This window comes from Stomoxys calcitrans, chromosome 1 (assembly GCF_963082655.1).
Source record: "Stomoxys calcitrans chromosome 1, idStoCalc2.1, whole genome shotgun sequence".
Classification (NCBI taxonomy): Eukaryota; Metazoa; Arthropoda; class Insecta; order Diptera; family Muscidae; genus Stomoxys; species Stomoxys calcitrans.
The window spans coordinates 40,882,149-40,906,515 of NC_081552.1; positions in this window are offsets into that span (position 1 = coordinate 40,882,149).

Here is a 24,367-nt window from a genome sequence, read left to right on the forward strand (position 1 = left end):
TTCTATTAGTGTAGGTCGGTTGGTATTGTAAATGGGCCATATCGGTCCATGTTTTGATATAGCTGCCATATAAACCGATCTTGGGTCTTGACTTCTTGAGCCTCTAGAGTGCGCAATTCTTATCCGATTGGAATGAAATTTTGCACGACGTGTTTTGTTATGATATCCAACAACTGTGCCAAGTATGGTTCAAATCGGGTCATAACCTGATATAGCTGCCATATAAACCGATCTTGGGTCTTGACTTACTGAGCCTCTAGAGTGCACAATTCTTATCCGATTGGAATGAAATTTTGCACGACGTGTTTTGCTACGATATCCAACAATTGTGCTTAGTATGGTTCACATCGGTCTACAGCCTGATATAGCTGCCATATAAACCGATCTTGGGTCTTGACTTCTTGAGCCTCTAGAGGGCGCAATTCTTATCCGAATGGAATGGAGTTTTGCACGGCGTATTTTGTTATGATACCCAACAACTGTGCCAAGTATGGTTCAAATCGGTCCATAACCTGATATAGTTGCCATATAAACCGATCTTGGGTCTTGACTTCTTGAGCTTCTAGAGGGCGCAATTCCTATCCGATTTGGCTGAAATTTTGCATGACGTATTTTATTTTTACTTTCAACAACTGTGTCAAATAAGGTTCAAATCGGTTCATAACCTGATATAGCTGCCATATAAACCGATCTGGGATCTTGACTTCTTGACCCCTAGAGGTCGCAATTATTATCCGATATGCCTGAAATTGTGTACGACGGATCCTCTCATGACCATCAACAAACGTGTTTATTATGGTCTGAATCGGTCTATAGCCCGATACAGATCCCATATAAATCGTTCTCTCTATTTTACTTCGCGAATTGGCTGAAATTTTACACAGGTCTCCAACATATAATTTAATTGTGGTCCGAACCGGACCATATCTTGATATCGTTTTAATAGCAGAGCAACTCTTTTCTTATACCCTTGTTTGCCTAAGAAGAGATGCCGGAAAAAGAACTCGACAAATGCGATCCATGGTGGAGGGTATATAAGATTCGGCCCGGCCGAACTTAGCACGCTTTTACTTGATTTTTATACCCTCCACCATAAGATGGGGGGTATACTAATTTCGTCATTCTGATTGTAACTACTCGAAATATTCGTCTGAGACCCTATAAAGTATATATATTCTTGATCGTCGTGAAATTTTATGTCGATCTAGCCATGTCCTCCGTCCGTCCGTACGTCCGTCTGTCTGTCGATAGTACGCTAACTTCCGAAGGAGTAAAGCTAGTCGCTTGAAATTTTGCACAAATACTTCTTATTAGGTCGGAAGGTATTGTAAATGGGCCATATCGGCCCATGTTTTGATATAGCTGCCATATAAACCGATCTTGGGTCTTGACTTCTTGAGCCGCTAGAGTCCGCAATTCTTATCCGATTGGGATGAAATTTCGCACGACGTCCGTCCGTCCGTCTGTCTGTCGAAAGCACGCTAACTTCCGAAGGAGTAAAGCTAGCCGCTTGAAATTTTGCACAAATACTTCATATTATTGTAGGTCGGTTGGTATTGTAAATGGGCCATATCGGTCCATGTTTTGATATAGCTGCCATATAAACCGATCATGTGTCTTGATTTCTTGAGCCTCTAGAGTCCGCAATTCCTATCCGATTGGAATGAAATTTTGCACGACGTGTTTTGTTATGATATCCAATAACTGTGCTAAGTATGGTTCAAATCGGGTCTTAACCTGATATAGCTGCCATATAAACCGATCTTGGGTCTTGACTTACTGAGCCTCTAGAGTGCGCAATTCTTATCCGATTGGAATGAAATTTTGCACGACGTGTTTTGCTACGATATCCAACAAATTTGCCAAGTATGGTTTACATCGGTCCATAGCCTAATATAGCTACAATATAAACCGATCTTGGGTCTTGACTTCTTGAGCCTCTAGAGTGCGCAATTCTTATCCGATTGGAATGAAATTTTGCACTACGTGTTTTGTTATGATATACAATAACTGTGCCAAGTGTGGTTCACATCGGTCCATAGCCTGATATAGTTGCAATATAAACCGATCTTTGGTCTTGACTTCTTGAGCCTCTAGAGTGATTCCGCAATTCTTATCCGATTGGGATGAAATTTTGCACGACGTCCGTCCGTCCGTCCTTCCGTCCGTCTGTCTGTCGAAAGCACGCTTTACTTCCGAAGAAGTAAAGCTAGCCGCTTGAAATTTTGCACAAATACTTCATATTAGTGTAGGTCGGTAGGTATTGTAAATGGGCCATATCGGTCCATGTTTTGATATAGCTGCCATATAAACCGATCTTGGGTCTTGACTTCTTGAGCCACTAGAGTCCGCAATTCTTATCCGATTGGAATGAAATTTTGCACGACGTGTTTTGTTATGATATCCAACAACTGTGCCAAGTATGGTTCAAATCGGTTCATAACCTGATATAGCTGCCATATAAACCGATCTTGGGTCTTGACTTACTGAGCCTCTAGAGTGCGCAATTCTTATCCGATTGGAATGAAATTTTGCACGACGTGTTTTCCGATCCTGGGTCTTGACTTCTTGAGCCTCTAGAGTGCGCAATTCTTATCCGATTGGAATGAAATTTTGCACGAAGTGCTTTGTTATTATATCCAACAACTGTGCCAAGTATGGTTTAAATCGGTCCATAACCTGATATAGCTGCCATATACACCGATCTGGGGTTTTGACTTCTTGAGCCTCTAGAGTGCGCAATTCTTATCCGATTGGAATGAAATTTTGCACGACGTGTTTTGTTATGATATCCAATAACTGTGCCAAGTGTGGTTCACATCGGTCCATAGCCTGATATAGCTGCAATATAAACCGATCTTTGGTCTTGACTTCTTGAGCCTCTAGAGTGCGCAATTCTTATCCGATTTGAATGAAATTTTGCACGACGTGTTTTGTTATGATATCCAACAACTGTGCCAAGTATGGTTCAAATCGGTTTATAACATGATATAGCTGCCATATAAACCGATCATGGGTCTTGACTTCTTGATCCTCTAGAGTGCGCAATTCTTATCCGATTGGAATGAAATTTTGCACGATGTGTTTTGTTATGATATCCAACAACTGTGGCAAGTATGGTTCAAATCGGTTCATAACCTGATATACCTGCCATATAAACCGATCTTGGGTCTTGACTTCTTGAGCCTCTAGAGTCCGCAATTCTTATCCGATTGGAATGAAATTTTGCACGACGTGTTTTGTTATGATATCCAACAACTGTGCCAAGTGTGGTTCAAATCGGTTCATAACCTGATACAGCTGTCATATAAACCGATCTGGGGTTTTGACTTCTTGAGCCTCTAGAGTGCGGAATTCTTATCCAATTTGAATGAATTTTGCACGACGTGTTTCGTTATTATATCCAACAACTGTGCCAAGTATGGTTCAAATCGGTCCATAACCTGAAATAGCTGCCATATAAACCGATCTGGGATCTTGAATTCTTGAGCTTCTAGAGGTCGCAATTATTATCCGATTTGCCTGAAATTTTGTACGAAAGATTCTCTCATGACCATTAACATACCTGTTTATTATGGTCTGAATCGGTCTATAGCCCGATACAGCTCCCATAGAAATCGATCTCTCTATTTTACTTTTTGAGCCCACAAGAGCGCAATTCTTATTCGAATTGGCTGACATTTAACACAAGTCTCCATGCCAAGTGCCGGGAAAAGAACTCGACAAATGCGATCCATGGTGGAGGGTATATAAGATTCGGCCCGGCCGAACTTAGCACGCTTTTACTTGTTTTCTTATAAATTCAAATCTACAAAGCCACAAATGTTAGTTTTTTCTGTTAGTAAATTATTCATTCAAAATCTGTGATGTATTGTATAGCTATAGATTCTTATTTTTAAGTGTTTACTATGTACAATTGTTGGAGATATTATCCGCACTTTAATTATAAGAATTTTATATTCTTGTTGTTTCGGGTGTAAATAAATAAATTACAATTTACAAATATACAAATTTGTATATCCTCCAGCATTGGATGGGAGTTTACACCATTCCGTTTGCAACTCATCGAAATATTGATCTGAGACCCAGGTTAGGATAGGTTTAAGTGGCAGTCGGCCATCGGACTCACTTAGACCTTTTTTGTCCATTGTGTTGCCACAGGAATAAAATAAGGTAGATGCCTTCTAGTTTCTACTGCTTAACCATCCAGATCGCTTTAAAAAGCCCAATAACTTGCGAATGGTCACATGTTTTCCAATTAGACAGTGACCTGTCATGACGTACACAACAGAACAGACGTCACAATCAGGTCTACAGCAAAGCAGTAGACCTCTTCAAGTATAGATGAGGCCACATAGTTTTGGAATGCTCCCAACCCCCCTCTTTGTGACCATCTATCATTCGTTGGTCCTGAAAACTAAGCTTACATATCGCTAAAGGCATACCCACAGATTCCAGTGGCCCTGGAGTGTGTAAGGTAGTTCCTAGTCTCGGAAGCTCGTCTGCTTTAGAAGTCCCTGGAATATCTCTGTGGCCCGACACTCTGAAATTCGGTACACTGACTTCTCCTATGACCTTCAACGTTGCAAATCTGGTCTGAATCGGTTCATAACCTGATAGCCCTAAAAGGGGCCCAATTCTTATCCGAGTTGACATCCAAACCAAGTATCGGACCATAACTTGGTGTAGCTTTAATAAATTTTTGCCCGTTATCTTTTATTTGCTTGTAAAGAGATAACGTCAAGAACTTGACAAATGCGATCGATGGTGGATGGTAAATAAGATTCGGCCGGCCGAAATTAGCACGCTTTTACGTGTTTATACCCTACACCACAGGATGTTATAAGTTTGTGCATTTGTTTGCAATGCTAAGAAGGAAAAGAGCTAGACCCATTGATAAGTACAACGATCGACTCAGTATCACTTTCTGATTCGATTCAGCCATGACCGTCTGTGAGTCCATGTATTCTTGTAATCAAGGTACAGGTCGTACTTGTTGTCCAATCGTCATGAAATTTTGCACACTTTTTTGGCTCGAGAACAAATGTTATTGATTTTGGTAAAAATCGGTTCAGATTCAGATATAGTTTCCATATATATGTATCGCCCGATTTGAACTTTAATGGCTGTATTGTAGTACGATTTTCAACCGATCTGAACAAAATTTGGCCCGGTTCACTTTCTTACCAATCTTAACAAATCCTCAATATTTCATCAAAATCGGTTTAGATTTAGATATAGCTCCCATATATATGTATAGTCCGATTTGCACTTTAATGGCCGTACAATTTTCAACCGATCTGCACAAAATTTGACACGAATTGTTTTGTTACTCATCTTATAATATGTGTTCGATTTCATCAAAATCGGTTCAGATGTAGATATAGCTCCTATATATTGGGTTGCCCAAAAAGTAATTGCGGATTTTTCATATAGTTGACAAATTTTTTTCACAGCTTGTGACTCTGTAATTGCATTCTTTCTTCTGTCAGTTATCAGCTGTTACTTTTAGCTTGCTTTAGAAAAAAAGTGTAAAAAAAGTATATTTGATTAAAGTTCTTTCTAAGTTTAATTAAAAATGAATTTACTTTCTTTTAAAAAATCCGCAATTACTTTTTGGGCAACCTAATATATGAACCGCCCAATTAGCACTTAAATGAAGTAGTAGCTACAATTTTCAACCAATCTACACAAACTGTGGCACGTATTGTTTTGCTACTGATCTTAACATATCGGCAAGATTTTATCAAAATCGGTTCAGATTTGGATATAGCTCCCATATATATGAATTGCCCGATTTGCACTTAATGCCCGTAGTAGCTACAATTTTCAACCAATCTGCACAACATTTGGCACGGGCTGTTTTGTTAATGATCTTAACATATCTGCAAGATTTTATCAAAATCGGTTCAGATTTGGATATAGCTCCCATATATATGTATGGCCCGATTTCCATATAAATGGCCGTAGTAACTAAAATTTTCAACCGAACTGCACAAAATTTGGCACTGAAAATTTTGTTACTGATCTTAACATAACCACAAGGCTTTTTCAATATCGGTGCAGATTTGGATATAGCTCCCATATATATTTATTGCCGGATTTGCACTTATGTGGCCGTAGTATCAACATTTTTCAAACGGTCTGTTCGAAAAAGGTCGTTTCGGATTAAGTTATAGCTCTCGTTTACATCTATTGCCCGAATTCGTAATTGTAGGGTAGGTGTAGGGTATTATATAGTCGGCTCCGCACGACTTTTGCCTTTCCTTACTGGTTTATTATAATTTCACTACTATATCATATTTCCATATTCAAGTCTCGAGATCTCTTTTGAAAGTCACAGTTTCAGTGAAATGGGAGAATTAATCCGCTTTAAATGGGCTTCAGACCCATAATCGGCAGTTTGGTCTATATGGCAGCTATATCGAAATATCGTCCTATCTGAACCACATCTGAGTCGGACGTGGGGAGGCGTAAAGCAACTCGCTATTTAAAATTTTCAGCGAAACCGGAAATAAATGGACCCTTTTTCGGCAGATCGGTCTATATGGCAGCTATATCCAAATATAGTCCGATTTGCAGCAAAAAGACATTCCTTTGCTTAATTTCATCTCAATATCTCAAATTTTGAAGGCTGTAGAGTGATTGGAACAGACGGACGGACAGATATAGGGACATCGTTAAATCGCCCTTGGGAGTTTTATGACGATCCGAAATATATATATTTTGTAGGGTCAGAAATGCATATTTCGATGTGTTGCCAGTGGAACGACTAAATGAATACACCCCCTATCCTATGGTGATGGGTGTAATAAGAATACGTTTGACTTGCCATATACGCTACCGTAAGGGGCTGGACATAGCTGGGCTAAGGTAATGCATATTGTAAACCTGGTACTTTAGGGTTTAGAATTTTTATACCCTTCAACATAGGATGGGGGTATACTACTTTCGCCATTCCGTTTGTAACTAATCGAGATATTGCTCTGTGATCCAACCAAGTATATATATTCTTGATCGTCTTGACGTTCTTAGTCAGCCTGTTTGTCGAAAGCACCATAACTTTCGAAGGGGTGATGCGTATATACTTCTTATTAGTGTAGATTGGGTGGGGGTTGTAAAAGGGCCAAATTGGTCCTTATTTTGGTATAGCTGCCATAAAAACCGATCTTGGATTTTGATTTCTTAAGCCTCTGGAGGGCGCAGTTCTTATATGATTTGGCTGAAAATTTGTACGTAGCGTTTCGTTATGACTTACAACAGCTGAGCTTAGTATGATATAAATTGGTTCATAACCTGATATAGCTGCCATAAAAACCGATTTGGCTGAAAATTTGCATGAAATGTTTTGGTTTGACTCCCAATAAATATGTCAAGTAAGCTCCTAATCGGCTAATAGTCTGATACAGCTCCATTATTAACAGATCCCCCAATTTTATTTCTTGAGCCACTATAGGGCGCACTTCTTATCCGATTTGGCTGAAATTTTTCACAATGAATTCCCCTTTCGTCTCCAACAGCCAAAACAAGTATGTTTCATAATCGGTTCATAACTTGGTTTAGCTGAAATAGCATAGCAATTCTTATCCATTATCCTTGTTTGTCTATAAAGAGATATCGGCCAAAGAGCTTGGCAAATGCGTTAAATGTTGGTGGGTATATATTGGGTTGCCCAAAAAGTAATTGCGGATTTTTTAAAAGAAAGTAAATGCATTTTTAATAAAACTTAGAATGAACTTTAATCAAATAGACTTTTTATACCCACCACCGAAGGATGGGGGTATATTCATTTTGTCATTCCGTTTGCAACACATCGAAATATTCATTTCCGACCCTATAAAGTATATATATTCTTGATCAGCGTAAAAATCTAAGACGATCTAGACATGTCCGTCCGTCTGTCCGTCTGACCGTCTGTATGTTGAAATCACGCTACAGCCTTTAAAAACAGAGATATTGAGCTGAAATTTTGCACAGATTCTTTTTTTGTCCATAAGCAGGTTAAGTTCGAAGATGGGCTATATCAGACTATATCTTCATATAGCCCCCATATAGACCGATCCGCCGATTTAGGGTCTTAGGCCCATAAAAGCCACATTTATTATCCGATTTTGTTGAAATTTGGGGCAGTGAGTTGCGTTAGGCTCTTTGACATCCTTCGTCAATTTGGCTCAGATCGGTCTAGATTTGGATATAGCTGCCATATAAACCGATCCTCCGATTTAGGGTCTAAGGCCCATAAAAGCCACATTTATTATCCGATTTCGCTGAAATTCGGGACAGTGAGTTGTGTTAGGCCCCTCGACATTCTTTGTCAATTTGACACAGATCGGTTCAGATTTGGATATAGCTGCCATATAGACCGATCATCCGGTTAAGGGTCTTAGGCCCACAAAAGCCACATTTATTATCCGATTTTGTTGAAATTTGGGGCAGTGAGTTGTGTTAGGCTCTTCGACATCCTCCGTCAATTTAGCTCAGATCGGTTCAGATTTGGATATAGTTGACATATAGACCGATCCTTTGATTTGGGGTCTTAGGCCCATAAAAGCCACATTTATTATCCGATTTCGCTGAAATTTGGGACAGTGAGTTGTGTTAGGCCCTTCGATATCCTCCGTCAATTTGGCCCAGATCGGTTCAGATTTGGATATAGCTGCCATATAGACCGATCCGCAAATTTAGGGTCTTAGGCCCATAAAAGCCACATTTATTAGCGGATTTTGCTATGATTTGAGACATTGAGTTGTGTTAGGCCCTACAACGTCCTTCGTCAATTTGGCTCAGATCGGTTCACATTTGGATATAGCTGCCATATAGACCGATCCTCCGATTTAGGGTTATATGCCCATAAAAGCTACATTTATTATCCGATTTTGCTGAAATTTTGGATAGTGCGTTGTCTTAGGCCCTCCGATGTCCTCTGTGAATTTGGCTCAGATCGGTCTAGATTTGGATATAGCTGCCATATAGACCGATCCTCCGATTTGGGGTCTTAGGCCCATAAAACACGCATTTATTGTCCGATGTCGCCGAAATTTGGGACAGTGTGTAAATTTAAGCCCCTTGTCACACTTCTGCATTATCGCACTGATCGGTCCAGATTTGGATATAGCTGCCATATAGACCGATCTCTCGGTTTTAGGTTTTGGGGCCATAAAAAGCGCATTTATTGTCCGATGTTGCCGAAATTTGGGACAAAGAGTAAAGTTAAGCCCCTCCACATATTTCTGCTATGGGACATAAGTTATGAGTTTTGCACCGGATTTTGACGAAAGGTGGTTTACATATATAGCCGAGGTGGTGGGTATCCAAAGTTCGGCCCGGCCGAACTTAACGACTTTTTACTTGTTTTACAATTTTTTTTATAAAGCAAGATAAAAGTAACAGCTGATAACTGACAGAAGAAAGAATCCAATTACAGAGTTACAAGCTGTGAAAAAATTTTTCAACGCCGACTATATGAAAAATCCGCAATTACTTTTTGGGCAACCCAATACGATTCGGCCCGGCCGAACTGAGCACGCTTTTACTTGATATTTGATTTTTTCTTTTTGGCCACTACTTAATCTCAATGTTCTTTGTTTTCCCATGCTCTTCCTTCATATTTTCTCATACAAATCGCAAAGTCCAAAGCTTTTTCATCTATAATATGCCATAACCAATTTCATTTAATAGATTGACTTTTTCCGCTTACTTCAAATTTGTGTCTCCTAGTTTTCTGCTACAACACAGGACTTAAGACAAATCCATTTCATGTCAAATGTTAATCAAATAGAGACCAAATAGCGAAAAAAACAAAAAAAAAAATCTGTATTAATTCTTTGGCTCTAAAGACGAAGATCAACTCACGCATTCATTGTGAGTGAGTATGGTTAAGAAAGGCAGCTGCACTAATTACACGTCTGTCAAAATGCCAATTTTAATCGCCACATACTGGAGGACGATCACAAAACCTGGTCAAGATGATCGGGCATAGAAACATGGCTGTGAACATGCAACTACACAGTGCTACTAATATCACAGATAGACGTACAACGAGATAGACGGACGGACCAATGCGCTCGAAATAGACATCAGCTAACAAGTGTATCAAATGAAGAGCTGGCTAGCTACACCTCATCCCATCATGATGATCTACTAACGCAGTTTTGCACGACAATAAAAAGAGCAAAAGCCCACATCCTCACTGTTTGCTGGAGATTGTAGAAAAATTGAAAAGTAGAAAGAAATATTAATAGGCTGGTCGCAGTCAACGACCAACTGTGCTGAACTCCTAGCTGAAGATGGGCGACAGATCAAACGTAAGTTATTTTAGCCAAATCTTTTCAAAGTCAAACGCGCTTTAATCCTGCTTTATGCTGACATTTTAGATGACGTCTGTTACTAATTTCTGTTTCTTTCCTTTTTTTGCATTTTTGCCATTTTTTCCATTTTTTCTCTATTATAGATTTAGAGCATTTGTCTGAGGACTTACCGGCTGACAATTTGCCTGGCAACTGAGCATGCGCTATATGATTTCTGCTCTGTGTGTCTTTTGCAGCAATTTGCCACTGAGTTAGTTTTAGTTAAACTAGAGTTTGAAACAGGGTGGTACTAAAAGATTTGATGAACACTTTAATAAACAATTTTAAACCTTGGATATACGATCATTTCGTTTGTCATATCTAAGCGATGAGGTTCCTGGGAGACCTCAGTAGTTATACCCCCAAAACTTTTGACCTATTAATAGCTCAGATCAACAAAATGTTCTCGACTAGATTTGTAGAGGGGGACATAGCCTTTCAGTTAAAGTATGTATGTGGCTCGCTATACTTGTACAGAATGCAACACAGCGTTTGACCACCTTTTAAATCTCCAAAATTCTGAGGGATTTAATTTTTAATCTAAAGAACCAATTTACACGATTTCTATGCAAAAGGGAAGAATTAAAGAAAATATCCATAGTTCGATTTTGCCATTGTGTGCCGTTTTTGAATACCGTCCGTTTTGCTGTTCCACATCGTTACATGGGCTTTCATCGCCCACAACATTAACTTGGACTGCGCCGACCCGAAAGGCTTCGGGTTAACCAAGTTTATTGACAGCAGTTCTCTGGCCTTCACTGCCAAATCGTCTGCTTTCTCATTCTCAATTACTCCGCTATGGCCCGGCACCCTAATAACACCATAGGAAGGGGTTATACTTATCTAGTCGTTCCTATATTCGTCCTAAACAACATAAAGTATATATGTTCTTGATCGACTCTACGTTCTGAGCCGATCTAGCCATGTCCTTCCGTCCACCTAGGGAAATCACGATAGCGGTCGAACGCGTAAAGCAAGCCGTTTCAAATTTTGCACAGATAATTAATATTGATGTAGGTCAGTGGGGATTGCAAATGGGCCATATCGTTTTAGATTAAGATATAACTCTCATATAAACAGATCTCTCGAGTTGATTTCTTAAACCCCTGGAATCTGCAATTTTTGTCCGATTTGGCTGATATGAAGTGTTTTGCTCCACCATCTGTGCTAAGTAAGGTCCAAATCGGTCTACAACCTGATACAGCTTCCATATAAACCGATCTCTCGTTTTGAATTGTTGATTCCTTACAAGCTGCAATTTTTGTCCCATTTGGCTGAAATTTTTCATGCGGTGTTCTGTTACGACTTCCAACAACTGTGCCAAGTACGGTCCAAATCAGTCTATAACCTGATATAGCTACCATGTAAACCGTTCTCTCGATCGTCCTTGTTCGGGTTCCCAGAAGCTTTACTATCAGGGGTGGGGCGGCTCCCTGAGAATCGACCAAAATTTTCATATAAGTTTCGTATTCTACGCTCAAATAGCTTTCGTTTGAGTCCTTTATTGTCCTGTTCGGTGTACACCTACACGTAGTGGATAATTTTGAGTTGGAGCAACCCGACTGGCAATAGATCTCAAATTTTTATGTATGTTTCGTATTCGAGTCTCCAGTACCCGAGTCTCATTGTCCCCATAGGCCTACATGTCCGTTTGGAGGTGATTTTTGGGGTGTTACTGCCCCCTGGGATTGGACCCAAAATTTCTATAAAAGCCACATTTATTATCCGATTTTGCTGAAATGTGGGACAGTGAATTGTGTTAGGCCCTTCGACACCATTTATCAATTTGGCCCAGATCGGTCCAGATTTGGATATAGCTGCCATATAGACCGATCCTCCGATTTAGGGTCTTAGGCCCATAATAGCCACATTTATTACCCGAGTTTGTTGAAATTTGGGACAGTGAGATGTAATAGGCCCTTCAACATCCTTCGTCAATATGGCATAGATCGGTCCAGATTTGGATATAGCTGCCATATAGACCGATCTCTCGATTTAGGGTTTTGGGGCCATAAAAGGCCCATTTATTGTCCGATATCGCTGAAATTTGAGACAGTGAGTTAAGCTTAGACCCTTCAACGTCTTTCTTAAATTTGTCCCTTATCGGTCCAGATTTGGATATAGCTGCCATATAGACCGATCTAGGTCTAGGTTTTAGGTTTTGGGGCCATAAAAGACGCATTTATTGTCATAAATGGCTGAAATTTGGGACAGCGAGTTGTGTTAGGCTCTTCGATGTCCTTCCTCAATTTGGCCCAGATTGGTCCAGATTTGAATATAGCTGCCATATAGACCGATCTCTCGATTTAAGTTCTTACGCCTATAAAAGGCGCATTTATTGTCCGATTTTGCCAAAATTTTGAACAGTGCGTTGTGTTAGGTGCTTCGACATTTTTCTGCAACTTGACCAAAATAGGTCCTGATTTGGATATAGCTGCCATGTAGACCGATATCTCGATTTAAAGTCTTGGCCCCATAAAAGGCGCATTTAAAATCCGATTTCACTGAAATTTGACACAGTGACTTATATTAGGCTTTTCGACATCCGTGTCGTATATGGTTCAGATCGGTTTATTTTAGATATAGCTACTATCAAGATTTTATTGTACACAATTGAACAATAACTTGTACTTATTAGTATTTGGTGCAAATCGGAAAATATTTCGATATAACTGCTATGGGACATAACGTATGCAATTTTCACTGGATTTTGATGAAAGGTGGTTTACATATATACCCGAGGTGGTAGGTATCCAAAGTTCGGCCAGGCCGAACTTAACGTCTTTTTACTTGTTAATACTACATTCGTGAACTACTCCCGAATACCTTTTAATTGAGTACCATATTGTCATAATCATCTGATGTCTTGGTAATTACACCCAATTTTTAATATTCTATAATCATATTCGTAGTCTACTCTCGAGTACCTTTCATTGGAGTCCCATATTGTCTCTATCGTTCCACTTTTTATTGGGGTCGGTAATTTTGGTGCGTTTTGATGCTTGTGGAGGTGGCCTAGGTACTTGGATTTAATTTCCTAGGTACTTGGTACAATCACCTACTCCTTTTTGCTTTTTTATACCCTCCACCATAAGATGGGGGGTATACTAATTTCGTCATTCTGTTTGTAACTACTCGAAATATTCGTCTGAGACCCCATAAAGTATATATATTCTTGATCGTCGTGAAATTTTATGTCGATCTAGCCATGTCCGTCCGTCTGTCCGTCCGTCCGTCCGTCTGTCTGTCGAAAGCACGCTAACTTCCGAAGGAGTAAAGCTAGCCGCTTGAAATTTTGCACAAATACTTCTTATTAGTGTAGGTCGGTTGGTATTGTAAATGGGCCATATCGGTCCATGTTTTGATATAGCTGCCATATAAACCGATCTTGGGTCTTGACTTCTTGAGCCTCTAGAGTGCGCAATTCTTATCCGATTGGGATGAAATTTTGCACGACGTGTTTTGTTTTGACATCCAACAACTGTGCCAAGTATGGTTCAAATCGGTCCATAACCTGATATAGCTGCCATATAAACCGATCTTGGGTCTTGACTTCTTGAGCCTCTAAAGTGCGCACTTCTTATCCGATTGGAATGAAATTTTGCACGACGTGTTTTGTTATGACGTCCAACAACTGTGCCAAGTATGGTTCAAATCGGTCCATAACCTGATACAGCTGCCATATAAACCGATCTTGGGTCTTGACTTCTTGAGCCTCTAGAGTGCGCAATTCTTATCCGATTGGAATGAAATTTTGCACGACGTGTTTTGTTATGATATCCAACAACTGTGCCAAATATGGTTCAAATCGGTTCATAACCTGATATAGCTGCCATATAAACCGATCTGGGATCTTGACTTCTTAAGCCTCTAGAGGTCGCAATTATTATCCGATTTGCCTGAAATTTTGTGCGACGGATTCTCTCATGACCATTAACATACGTGTTTATTATGGTCTGAATCGGTCTATAGCCCGATACAGATCCCATATAAATCGTTCTCTCTATTTTACTTCGTGAGCCCCAATGGGCGCAATTTTTATACGAATTGGCTGAAATTTTACACAGGTCTCCAACATATAATTTAATTGTGGTCCGAACCGGACCATATCTTGATATCGTTTTAATAGCAGAGCAACTCTTTTCTTTTATCCTTTTTTGTCTAAGAAGAGATGCCGGAAAAAGGACTCGACAAATGCGATCCATGGTGGAGGGTATATAAGATTCGGCCCGGCCGAACTTAGCACGCTTTTACTTGTTTTGCCTAAGAAGAGATGCCGGGAAAAGAACTCGACATATGCGATCCATGGTGGAGGGTATATAAGATTCGGCCCGGCCGAACTTAGCACGCTTTTACTTGTTATATATAAGATAACGCAGATCCCCGGCCGAGTACCATTGTTAGCACATAATAATTGGTAGTTGATATGGTTCAGTCCAGAAATTTGTTGTGGGTCGTCCATGGCTCCTGAATTGATGCAATATGAATGAAGCAGTCTCGCTCTGGTAGAGGTTTATCTGGATTGCCTCAATCATTGGTCCTCCAGTAGATGGGCATCTTGGGAGTAGGTGAAGATCTCATCGTCTGCTCCCCATGCTTTAGAGTGCATTGATTTTCCTGTCACTCCACTGGCCGATATTATCGTATTAGGTTATTTCGCTATCCTAGTCTTCCGAATCTTTATAAAGTCAGCAATAGTTCCATCGTCGGGTCCCTGTTCGTTAGGCTGTATTGAGTCTCCAGTTCCTGTACAGCTTTATGTTTCGATACTAGGATCTTTACCTATCTAAGTCTTCCAAATCTTAAGTAAATGGGCTTCTTGGGAGTAGGTGATTGTACCATCGTCGGGCCTCTGTTCGTTAAGCTGTGTTGGGTCTCTTGCCCTTGCACTGTCTGATGTTTCAATATAAGGATCTTTATTTATCATAGTCTTTTCAATATTGAGAGAGACAATGACGAGCCCATCGTCGGCCCCCTGTCCGTAAGGTGTTATTGAGTGTCCCGCGACTGCACCGCCTGATGGCTCAATATGAGGATATTCGCTTATTCTTGTCTTCCCAATCGTTAAAAAGACGGTCATGGCTTCATAGTACGCCATGCCTTTAGTCTTTGCCAAACTTGTCACGGAGGCTTGATCAATGCCAACCACAATGAGAGTTCCTTCTCCTCCTTGTGGTAAACCTGCAATTTCTCCACGTCCAAATCTTGTTTACGACTGCCATCATGTGCTCCGTCGCGACTTCGCCGCCCACATCCTTGATGTAGACCGTCGCCTTTGTGAGCTGTGGGATGTCCATCTTCCTCACAAGGTCGAGCTTTGCGCTCCAGGGAGTGTGGATACTTCCAACGAGCTTTTTGACTGTATCAATACATTCCGCTAATGCAAAGCGCAACGTTGAGATGTCTTCTCTATACTCACAGCTCATAATTCGTATAGGTGGACCCCCTTTCGGAGTTAAATATGTTAAATAATGTTCGATAACCCGATCGTTTACCAAATGCCTCACCTGAAACCGACGATCTGGTGAAATCCTACCGAATGGCCTGGCTTAGTCCTCCCAGAGTACTTGAAAAGGGGAATCATTTTATACCCTCCACCATAAGATGGGGGGTATAATAATTTCGTCATTCTGTTTGTAACTACTCGAAATATTCGTCTGAGACCCAATTAAGTATATATATTCTTGATCGTCGCGATATTTTATGTCGATCTAGCCATGTCCGTCCGTCTGTCTGTCGAAAGCACGCTAACTTCCGAAGGAGTAAAGCTAGCCGCTTGAAATTTTGCACAAATACTTCTTATTAGTGTAGGCCAGTTGGTATTGTAAATGGGCCATATCGGTCCATGTTTTGATATAGCTGCCATATTAACCGATCTTGGGTCTTGACTTCTTGAGCATCTAGAGTGCGCAATTCTTATCCGATTGGAATGAAATGTTGCACGACGTGTTTTGTTATAATATCCAACAACTGTGCCAAGTATGGTTCAAATCGGTCCATAACCTGATATGGCTGCCATATAAACCGATCTTGGGTCTTGACTTCTTGAGCCTCTAGAGTGCGCAATTCTTATCCGATTGGAATGAAATTTTGCACGACGTGTTTTGTTATGATATCCAACAAATGTTCCAAGTATAGTTCAAATCGGTCCATAACCTGATATGGCTGCCATATAAACCGATCTTGGGTCTTGACTTCTTGAGCCTCTAGAGTGCGCAATTCTTATCCGATTGGAATGAAATTTTGCACGACGTGTACAGACAACCCACATAAGTTTTGTGACACAGTTAAAAGGGTAATCGTTATGGTAACAGATACAGCCCAAACATGCGTCATAAACACCAATGCGGCATTTCGCTGTAAAAAAAAACTGTGTACTGTTGTTCTTCTACTTTAGTCCACATGTGAAATGGATCAAGGCAAAATATCAGAAAAACCAAACAAACGAATTTCCTCGCAAAAATGTTGGCACAGACAGTTTTAAGGAAGTTTTTTTTATGTAATATTGACCAGTAGGCAAATGGAAATGTGTATCTTAGTGGCTACTTACATCCCATACGGTTGTTATACCCACCACCGAAGAATGGGCGTATATTCATATTTGTATTCCCTTTGGAACACATCGAAATATCCATTTCCGACCCCATAAATTAAATATATTTTTGATCGTCGTAAAAATCTAAAACGATCTAGACATGTCCGTCCGTCTGTCTGTTGAAATCACGCTATGGTCTTTAGAAATAGAGATAGTGAGCAGAAACTTTGCACAGATTCATTTTTGCCAATAAGCAGGTTAAGTTCGAAGATGGGCTATATCGGCCTATATCTTGATATAGCCCCCATAGAGACCGATTCGCCGATTTAGGGTCTTATGCCCATTAAAGCCACATTTATTATCCGATTTTGTTGAAATTTGGGACAGTGAGTTGTGTTAGACTCTCCAACATCATTCCTCAATTTGGTTCAGATCGGTCCAGGTTTGGATATAGCTGCCATATATACCGATCCTCCGATTTGGAGTCTTAGGCACATAAAAGCCACATTTATTATCTGAAATTGCTGAAATTTGGGACACTGCCTTGCGTTAAGCCCTTCGACATCCTTGGTCAATATGGCCGAGATCGGTGCAGATTTGGATATAGCTGCCATATAGACCGATCCTCCGATTTGGAGTCTTAGGCACATAAAAGCCACATTTATTATCCGATATTGCTGAAATTTGGGACAGTGAATTGTGTTAGGCCCATCGACATCCTTCTTCAATTTGGCTCAGATCGGTCTAGATTTGGATATAGCTGCCATATAGATCGATCCTCCGATTTAGGGTCTTAAGCCCATAAAAGCCACATTTATTATCCGATTTTGCTGAAGTTTGGGACAGTGAGTTGTCTTAGGCCCTTCGACATCTGTCTTCAATTTGGCCCAGATCGTTTAAGATTTGGATATAGATGCCATATAGACCGATTTCCTGATTTAAGGTTTTGGGCCCATAAAATGCTCATTTATTGTCCGATGTCGCCGAAATTCGGGACAGTGAGTTAGATTAAGCCCCTAGACATACTTTTGCAATATCGCACAGATCGGTCCAGATTTGGAAATAGCTGCCATATAGACCGATATCTAGGTTTTAGGTTTTGGGGCCATAGAAGACGCATTTATTGGCTGATGTCGCTGAAATTTGAGACAATGAGCTTAGTTAGGCTCTTCGACGTCCTTCTTCAATTTTGCCCAGATCGGTCTAGATTTGAATATATTGTTGTATACCGATCTCTCGATTTAAGGTTTTGGGCTCATAAAAGAGGCATTTATTGTCCGATTTCGCTTAAATTTGGGACAGTGCATTAAGTTAGGCTCTTGGCCCCATAAAATTCGCATTTATAATCCTATATCACTGAAATATGACAAAGTCTTATGTTAGGCTTTTCAACATCCGTGTCGTATATGGTTCAGATCGGTTTATTTTTAGATGTATCTACTGTACTTATTAGTATTTGGACCAAAATCGGAACATAATTATATATAACTGATATGGGACGTAAGTTATGATTGTTTCACCGAATTTTGATGAAAGCGGTTTACATATATACCCGAGGTGGTGGGTATCCAAAGTTCGGCCCGGCCGAACTTAATGCCTTTTTATTTGTTTTTTTTTAATTCGTTCAAAAATGAGCAAATAAGACGGAATATAAAAATGTTTGTAAAATTTATGACATATTTGACCATTGTTAAACATTTTACCATTCGAAAACAGCAGCAAATGTTTGCAATTTCAGAAGAAAATACGGCTGCACCATTTTCAGCAGACTTTCCACTATTACAGCAAACATTTTTGCTAACAAATTTCTCTAAGCGTAGCTTTGTGACAACAGACGGACGGACAGGCGGATGCACAGACACATGGACGTCGTAAATCGCCTTAGGATTTCACGAATATAAGTATATTTATGTTTCTTTGTGTCACAATTGGAATGATATGATGAATATACCCGCTGTCCTATGTTGGTGGGTTCAAAAATTTTACATAAAATCATAAAAGCCATGCAGCAATATATTACCCAATTCCTATTTGTATTACCCTTTTAAATGTTTCTCATTTTAAAGTGGTAGAAGCCTGCGCTAATTACTTTTGCGCAACTACTAGGAGTAGCATGATCAGTTAATCTTAACGCATTAACGTTATGAACCAATGTGAAATGCATCATGACACATGGTTGCTGGCTTAATTCTTTAATTTTTTCCTTGAGCATTTTCTTTGAATGACAATAGGAAAAGCTAATAAAATTCCATTTAAAAGTAGCTAAGAGACAATGGGACTAAAACCTTAGAAATTTTGTTAAATATGTTATTTGATAAAAGCAATAAAATCAAAAGACTTAAGAAACAATCTTTAGAAGCTCTAAATCATCAAATCGGTCTATACGACAGCGAGAGCTTAATATTGTCCGATTTGCAAAATATTTGACATAAATGTTAAGGGACTTAATGCAACATACTGTTCCGAAATTCAATAAATTGGCCTTTTATGAGCTTAAGATCCTTAATCAAAAGATTGATTTTTATTGTAGCTATATCCAAATATGGTCCGATCTGGATCGTTCAAATAATTAATTAACGTATGGACAAACAAGTAAGGTAAGGCAAAATAGGGCGGTGCTGACTTTATAATGCCATACATTTTCCTACAAATGACAACTGATATGGACGCTTTATCTAATTTTGAGCCGCTTTGGTTAGACTTTAGCAGACGAGTTCAGATGGGTAATAAAACAGTCCGTCTAAATTTCGTAATATCTAGGACTCTATAAAGGTAATTCGGGTAATGCATATATGGGGGCTATATCTTATTCTGAACCGATTTTAATACAATTCATTTCAAATGTCAACAGCCATCGGGGAAAATTGGCCATATTATTGCAATATCACTCTAAATCGCACGAACATTTATTAGGGAACTAAAGGGTGGCGCCCTTCTTCCATTTTATGGTAATTTTAATCGACCCACTAAAGCAGCTATTCGGGCTATTGTGACTAAATTTCGGGCAATGTTAATGATGACCATCAATTATCGATTCGTCGCCGTTCGCAGCAATTAGGCCTCAGTTACTCAATAACGTGAAAAATTTTGCGGAAGGATTTAGGTGTGAAGCCTTTCAAAATACAGCTGGTACAAGAATTGAAGCCGACTGCAACGCAGAATTTTTGGTCAATGGTTTCCTGGAAAGTTGGCCGCAGATCCTCTTTTTATAAACTAGACCCACTGACAAGTATATCGATCGACTCAGAATAACTTTCTGATTCGATTAGCTATATCCGTCTGTCTGCCCATGTTAAATTGTGTACAAACTACAGATCACAGTTTTCATCCGATCGTTTTCAAACTTGGCACAGGTATGTTTTTCGGCCTAGAGACGAAGCCTATTGAAATTGGAACAAGTAAAAAGGCGTTAAGTTCGGCCGGGCCGAACTTTGGATACCCACCACCTCGGGTATATATGTAAACCATCTTTCATCAAAATTCGGTGAAAATTTCATGCCTTATACTCATATACCTTATACCGATCTGAACTATATACTACACGGATATCGAAAAGCCGAACATAAGTCACTGTGTCAAATTTCAGTGAAATCGGATAATAAATGGGCCTTTTATGGGGCCAAGACTTTAAATCGAGATATCGGTCTACATGGCAGCCATATCCAAATCTGGACCGATTTGGGCCAAGTTGCATAAACATGTCGAAAAGCCTAACACAATGCACTGTCCCAAATTTCGGCGAAATCGGACAATAAATGCCTCTTTTATGGAACCTAAACCTTAAATCGTGAGATCGGTCTATATGGTAGCTATATGAAAATCTGGACCGATCTGGGCAAAATTAAAGAAGGATGTCGAAGAACATAACCAAACTCACTGTGTCAAATTTCAGCGACATCGGACAATAAATGCATCTTTTATGGCCCCAAAACCTAAAACCTAGATATCGGTCTATATGGCAGTTATATCCAAATCTGGACCGATCTGTGCGATATTGCAGAAGTATTTCAAGGGGCTTAACTTAACTCACTGTTCCAAATTTCGGCGACATCGGACAATAAATGAGCATTTAATGGGCCCAAAACAATAAATCAAGAAATCGGTCTATATGGCAGCTATATCTAAACCTGAAGCGATCTGAACCAAATTGAAGAAATATGTTAAAGGGACTAACACAACTCACTGTGCCAAATTTCAGCAAAATCGGATAATGATTGTGGCTTTTATGGGCCTTACACCATAAATCGGAGGATCCATCTATATGGCAGCTATATCCAAATCTGAACCGATCTGAGCCATATTAACGAAGTATGTCGGCGGGCCTTACACAATTCACTGTCCCGAATTTCATCAAAATCGGACAATAAATGTGGCCTTTGTGGGCCTAAGACCCTTAACCGGAGGATCGGTCTATTTGGCAGCTATATCCAAATCTGAACCAATCTGGGCCAAATTGACAAAGGATGTCGAAGGGCCTAACACAACTCACTGTCCCAAATTTTAGCGAAACCGGATAATAAATGTGGCTTTTATGGGCCTTAGACCCTAAATCGAAGGATCGGTCTATATGGCAGCTATATTCAAATCTGGACCGATCTGAGCCAAATTGACGAAGGATGTCGAAGGGCCTAACACAACTCACTGCCCCAAACTTCAACAAAATCGGATAATAAATGTGGCTTTTATGGGCCTAAGACCCTAAATGGACGGATCGGTCTCTATGGCAGCTATATCCAAATCTGTACCGATCTGGTCCAAACTAACGAAGGATGTTGAAGGCTCTAACACAAATCCCTGTCCCGAATTTCAGCAAAATCCGATAATAAATGTGGCTTTTATGGGCCTTAGACCCTAAAACGGAGGATCGGTCTATATGACAGCTATATTCAAATCTGGACCAATCTGAGCCAAATTGACGAAGAATATCGAAGGGCCTAACACAACTCACTGTCCATAATTTCAGCAAAATCGGATGATGAATGTGGCTTTTATGGGCCTAAGACCCTAAATCGGCGGATCGGTCTATATGGGGGCTATATCAAGATATAGTCCAATATAGCCCATCTTCGAACTTAACCTGCTTATGGACAAAGAAAGAATCTGTGCAAAATTTCAGCTCAATATATCTATTTTTAAAGACTGTAGCGTGATTTCAACAGACAGACGGACAGACGGACGGACATGTCTAGGTCGTCTTAGATTTTTACGCTGATCAAGAATATATATACTTTACAGGGTCGGAAATGGATATTTCGATGTGTTGCAAACGGAATGACAAAATGAATATACCCCCATCCTTCGGTGGTGGGTATAAAAATAGGTTCAGATTTGGATATAGCTCCCATGTATGTGTTCGTTTGGAGGCCACCGCAGCGCAGAGGTTAGCGTGTCCGCCTATGACACTGAACGCCTGGGTTCGAATCCTGGCAAGACCATTAGAAAAAATTTTCAGCGGTGGTTTTCCCCTCCTAAAGCTGGCAACATTTGTGAGGTACTATGCCATGTAAAACTTCTCTCCAAAGAGGTGTCGCACTGCGGCACGCCATTCGGACTCGGCTATAGAAAAGGAGGTCCCTTATCATTGAGCTTAAAACTTAAATCGGACTGCACTCATTGATATGTGAAAAGTTTGCCCCTATTTCTTAGTGGAATTTTCATGGGCAAAATTTGCAATATGTAATATGTTCGCCAGATTTGCAGTAATAATGCACTGAAATGGTCATTTGTTAACCGATTCTCTCGAAATTTGGCAGGATAGATTTTCTAATGACTCTCGACGATACTGGTGAATTTCATAGAAATCAGTTCAGATGTAGATATAGCTCTCGATTTTCATTTCTAGAGCCACTGCAAGCGCATTAATTGACCAATCCTCCCAAAACTTTGTACAACGTTTCCCTCGACAACTTCAACAATATCTCTACTGGTGCGTTTCATGGAAAACTGTTCTAATTTAGATATAGCTCTTATATATTCTGGCCCTCATATCCCATCGGAAAACATCCGCCTAGGTCCATCAAAATTGGTTCAGATTGTTTAAAGCTCCTACATTGTACTTAAAGGGAAGGTGTAGGGTATTATACAGTCGGCACCTCCCGACTTTTGGCCTTTCTTACTGGTTTAAACCTGATATAGCCGCCATGTAAACCGATTAGATTTCTTGAGCTTCTAGTGGGCATAATTCTTATTCGATTTGGCTCAAATGTTACGTGCGATGTTTTTTTACGACTTTCAACAACTGTGCTAAGTATGACCCAAATCTGTTTTTAACCTGATATAGCTGCCATATACACCGATCTTCCGATTACACTTCTTGAGAATCTATAGGGCGCGATTGTTATCCAATTTGGTTGAAATTTTGCACATGAAATTTTATAATGACCTCCAATAAATGAGCTAAGTATGATCTAAAATAGTTTCTAACCTGATATAGCTGTCATATAAATCGATCTCCCTATTAAACTTCTTGAGCCTCTATAGGGCGCGATTGTTATCCAATTTGGTTGAAATTTCGCGTATGTCATTATACCCACCACCGAAGGATGGGGTATATTCATTTTGTCATTCCGTTTGCAACACATCGAAATATCCATTTCCGACCCTATAAAGTATATATATTCTTGATCAGCGTAAAAATATAAGACGATCTAGACATGTCCGTCCGTCTGTCCGTCTGACTGTTGAAATCACGCTACAGTCTTTAAAAATAGCAATATCTCTATTTTTAAAGCTGAAATTTTGCACAGATTCTTTTTTTTGTCCATAAGCAGGTTAAGTTCGAAGATCGGCTATATAGGACTATATCTTCATATAGCCTTTGGGACAGTGAGTTGTGTCAGGCCCTTCGACATCTTTCGTTCATTTGGCTCAGATCGGTTCAAATTTGGATATAGCTGCCATATAGACCGATCCTCCGATTTGGGGCCTTAGGCCCATAAAAGCCACATTTATTATCCGATTTTGCTGAAATTTGGAACAGTGAATTGTGCTAGGCTCTTTCACATCCTTCGTTAATTTGGTCCAGATCAGTCAAGATTTCGATATAGCTGCTATATAGACCGATCCCCAGAATTAGGGTCTTAGGCCCATAACAGCCACAATTATTATCCGATTTTGCTGAAATTTGGGACAGTGAGTTGTGTTAGGCCCTTCGACATCCTTTGTCAATTTGGCCCAGATTGGTTCAGATTTGGATATAGCTGCCATATAGACCAATCCACCGATTAATGGTCTTAGGCCCATAAAAGCCACATTTATTATCCGATTTTGCTGAAATTGGGGACAGGATGGCCCGGATCAGTCCAGATTTGGATATAGCTGCCATATAGACTGATATCTCAATTTTAATTTTTGGCCCCATGAAACGTGCATTTATAATCCGATTTCGGTTTATTTTTACATAAAGCTACTTAAAAGACCATTATTTTGTTATATACAATTGAACAATGACTTGTACTTATAAGGTACGCATTTTTCACCGGATTTT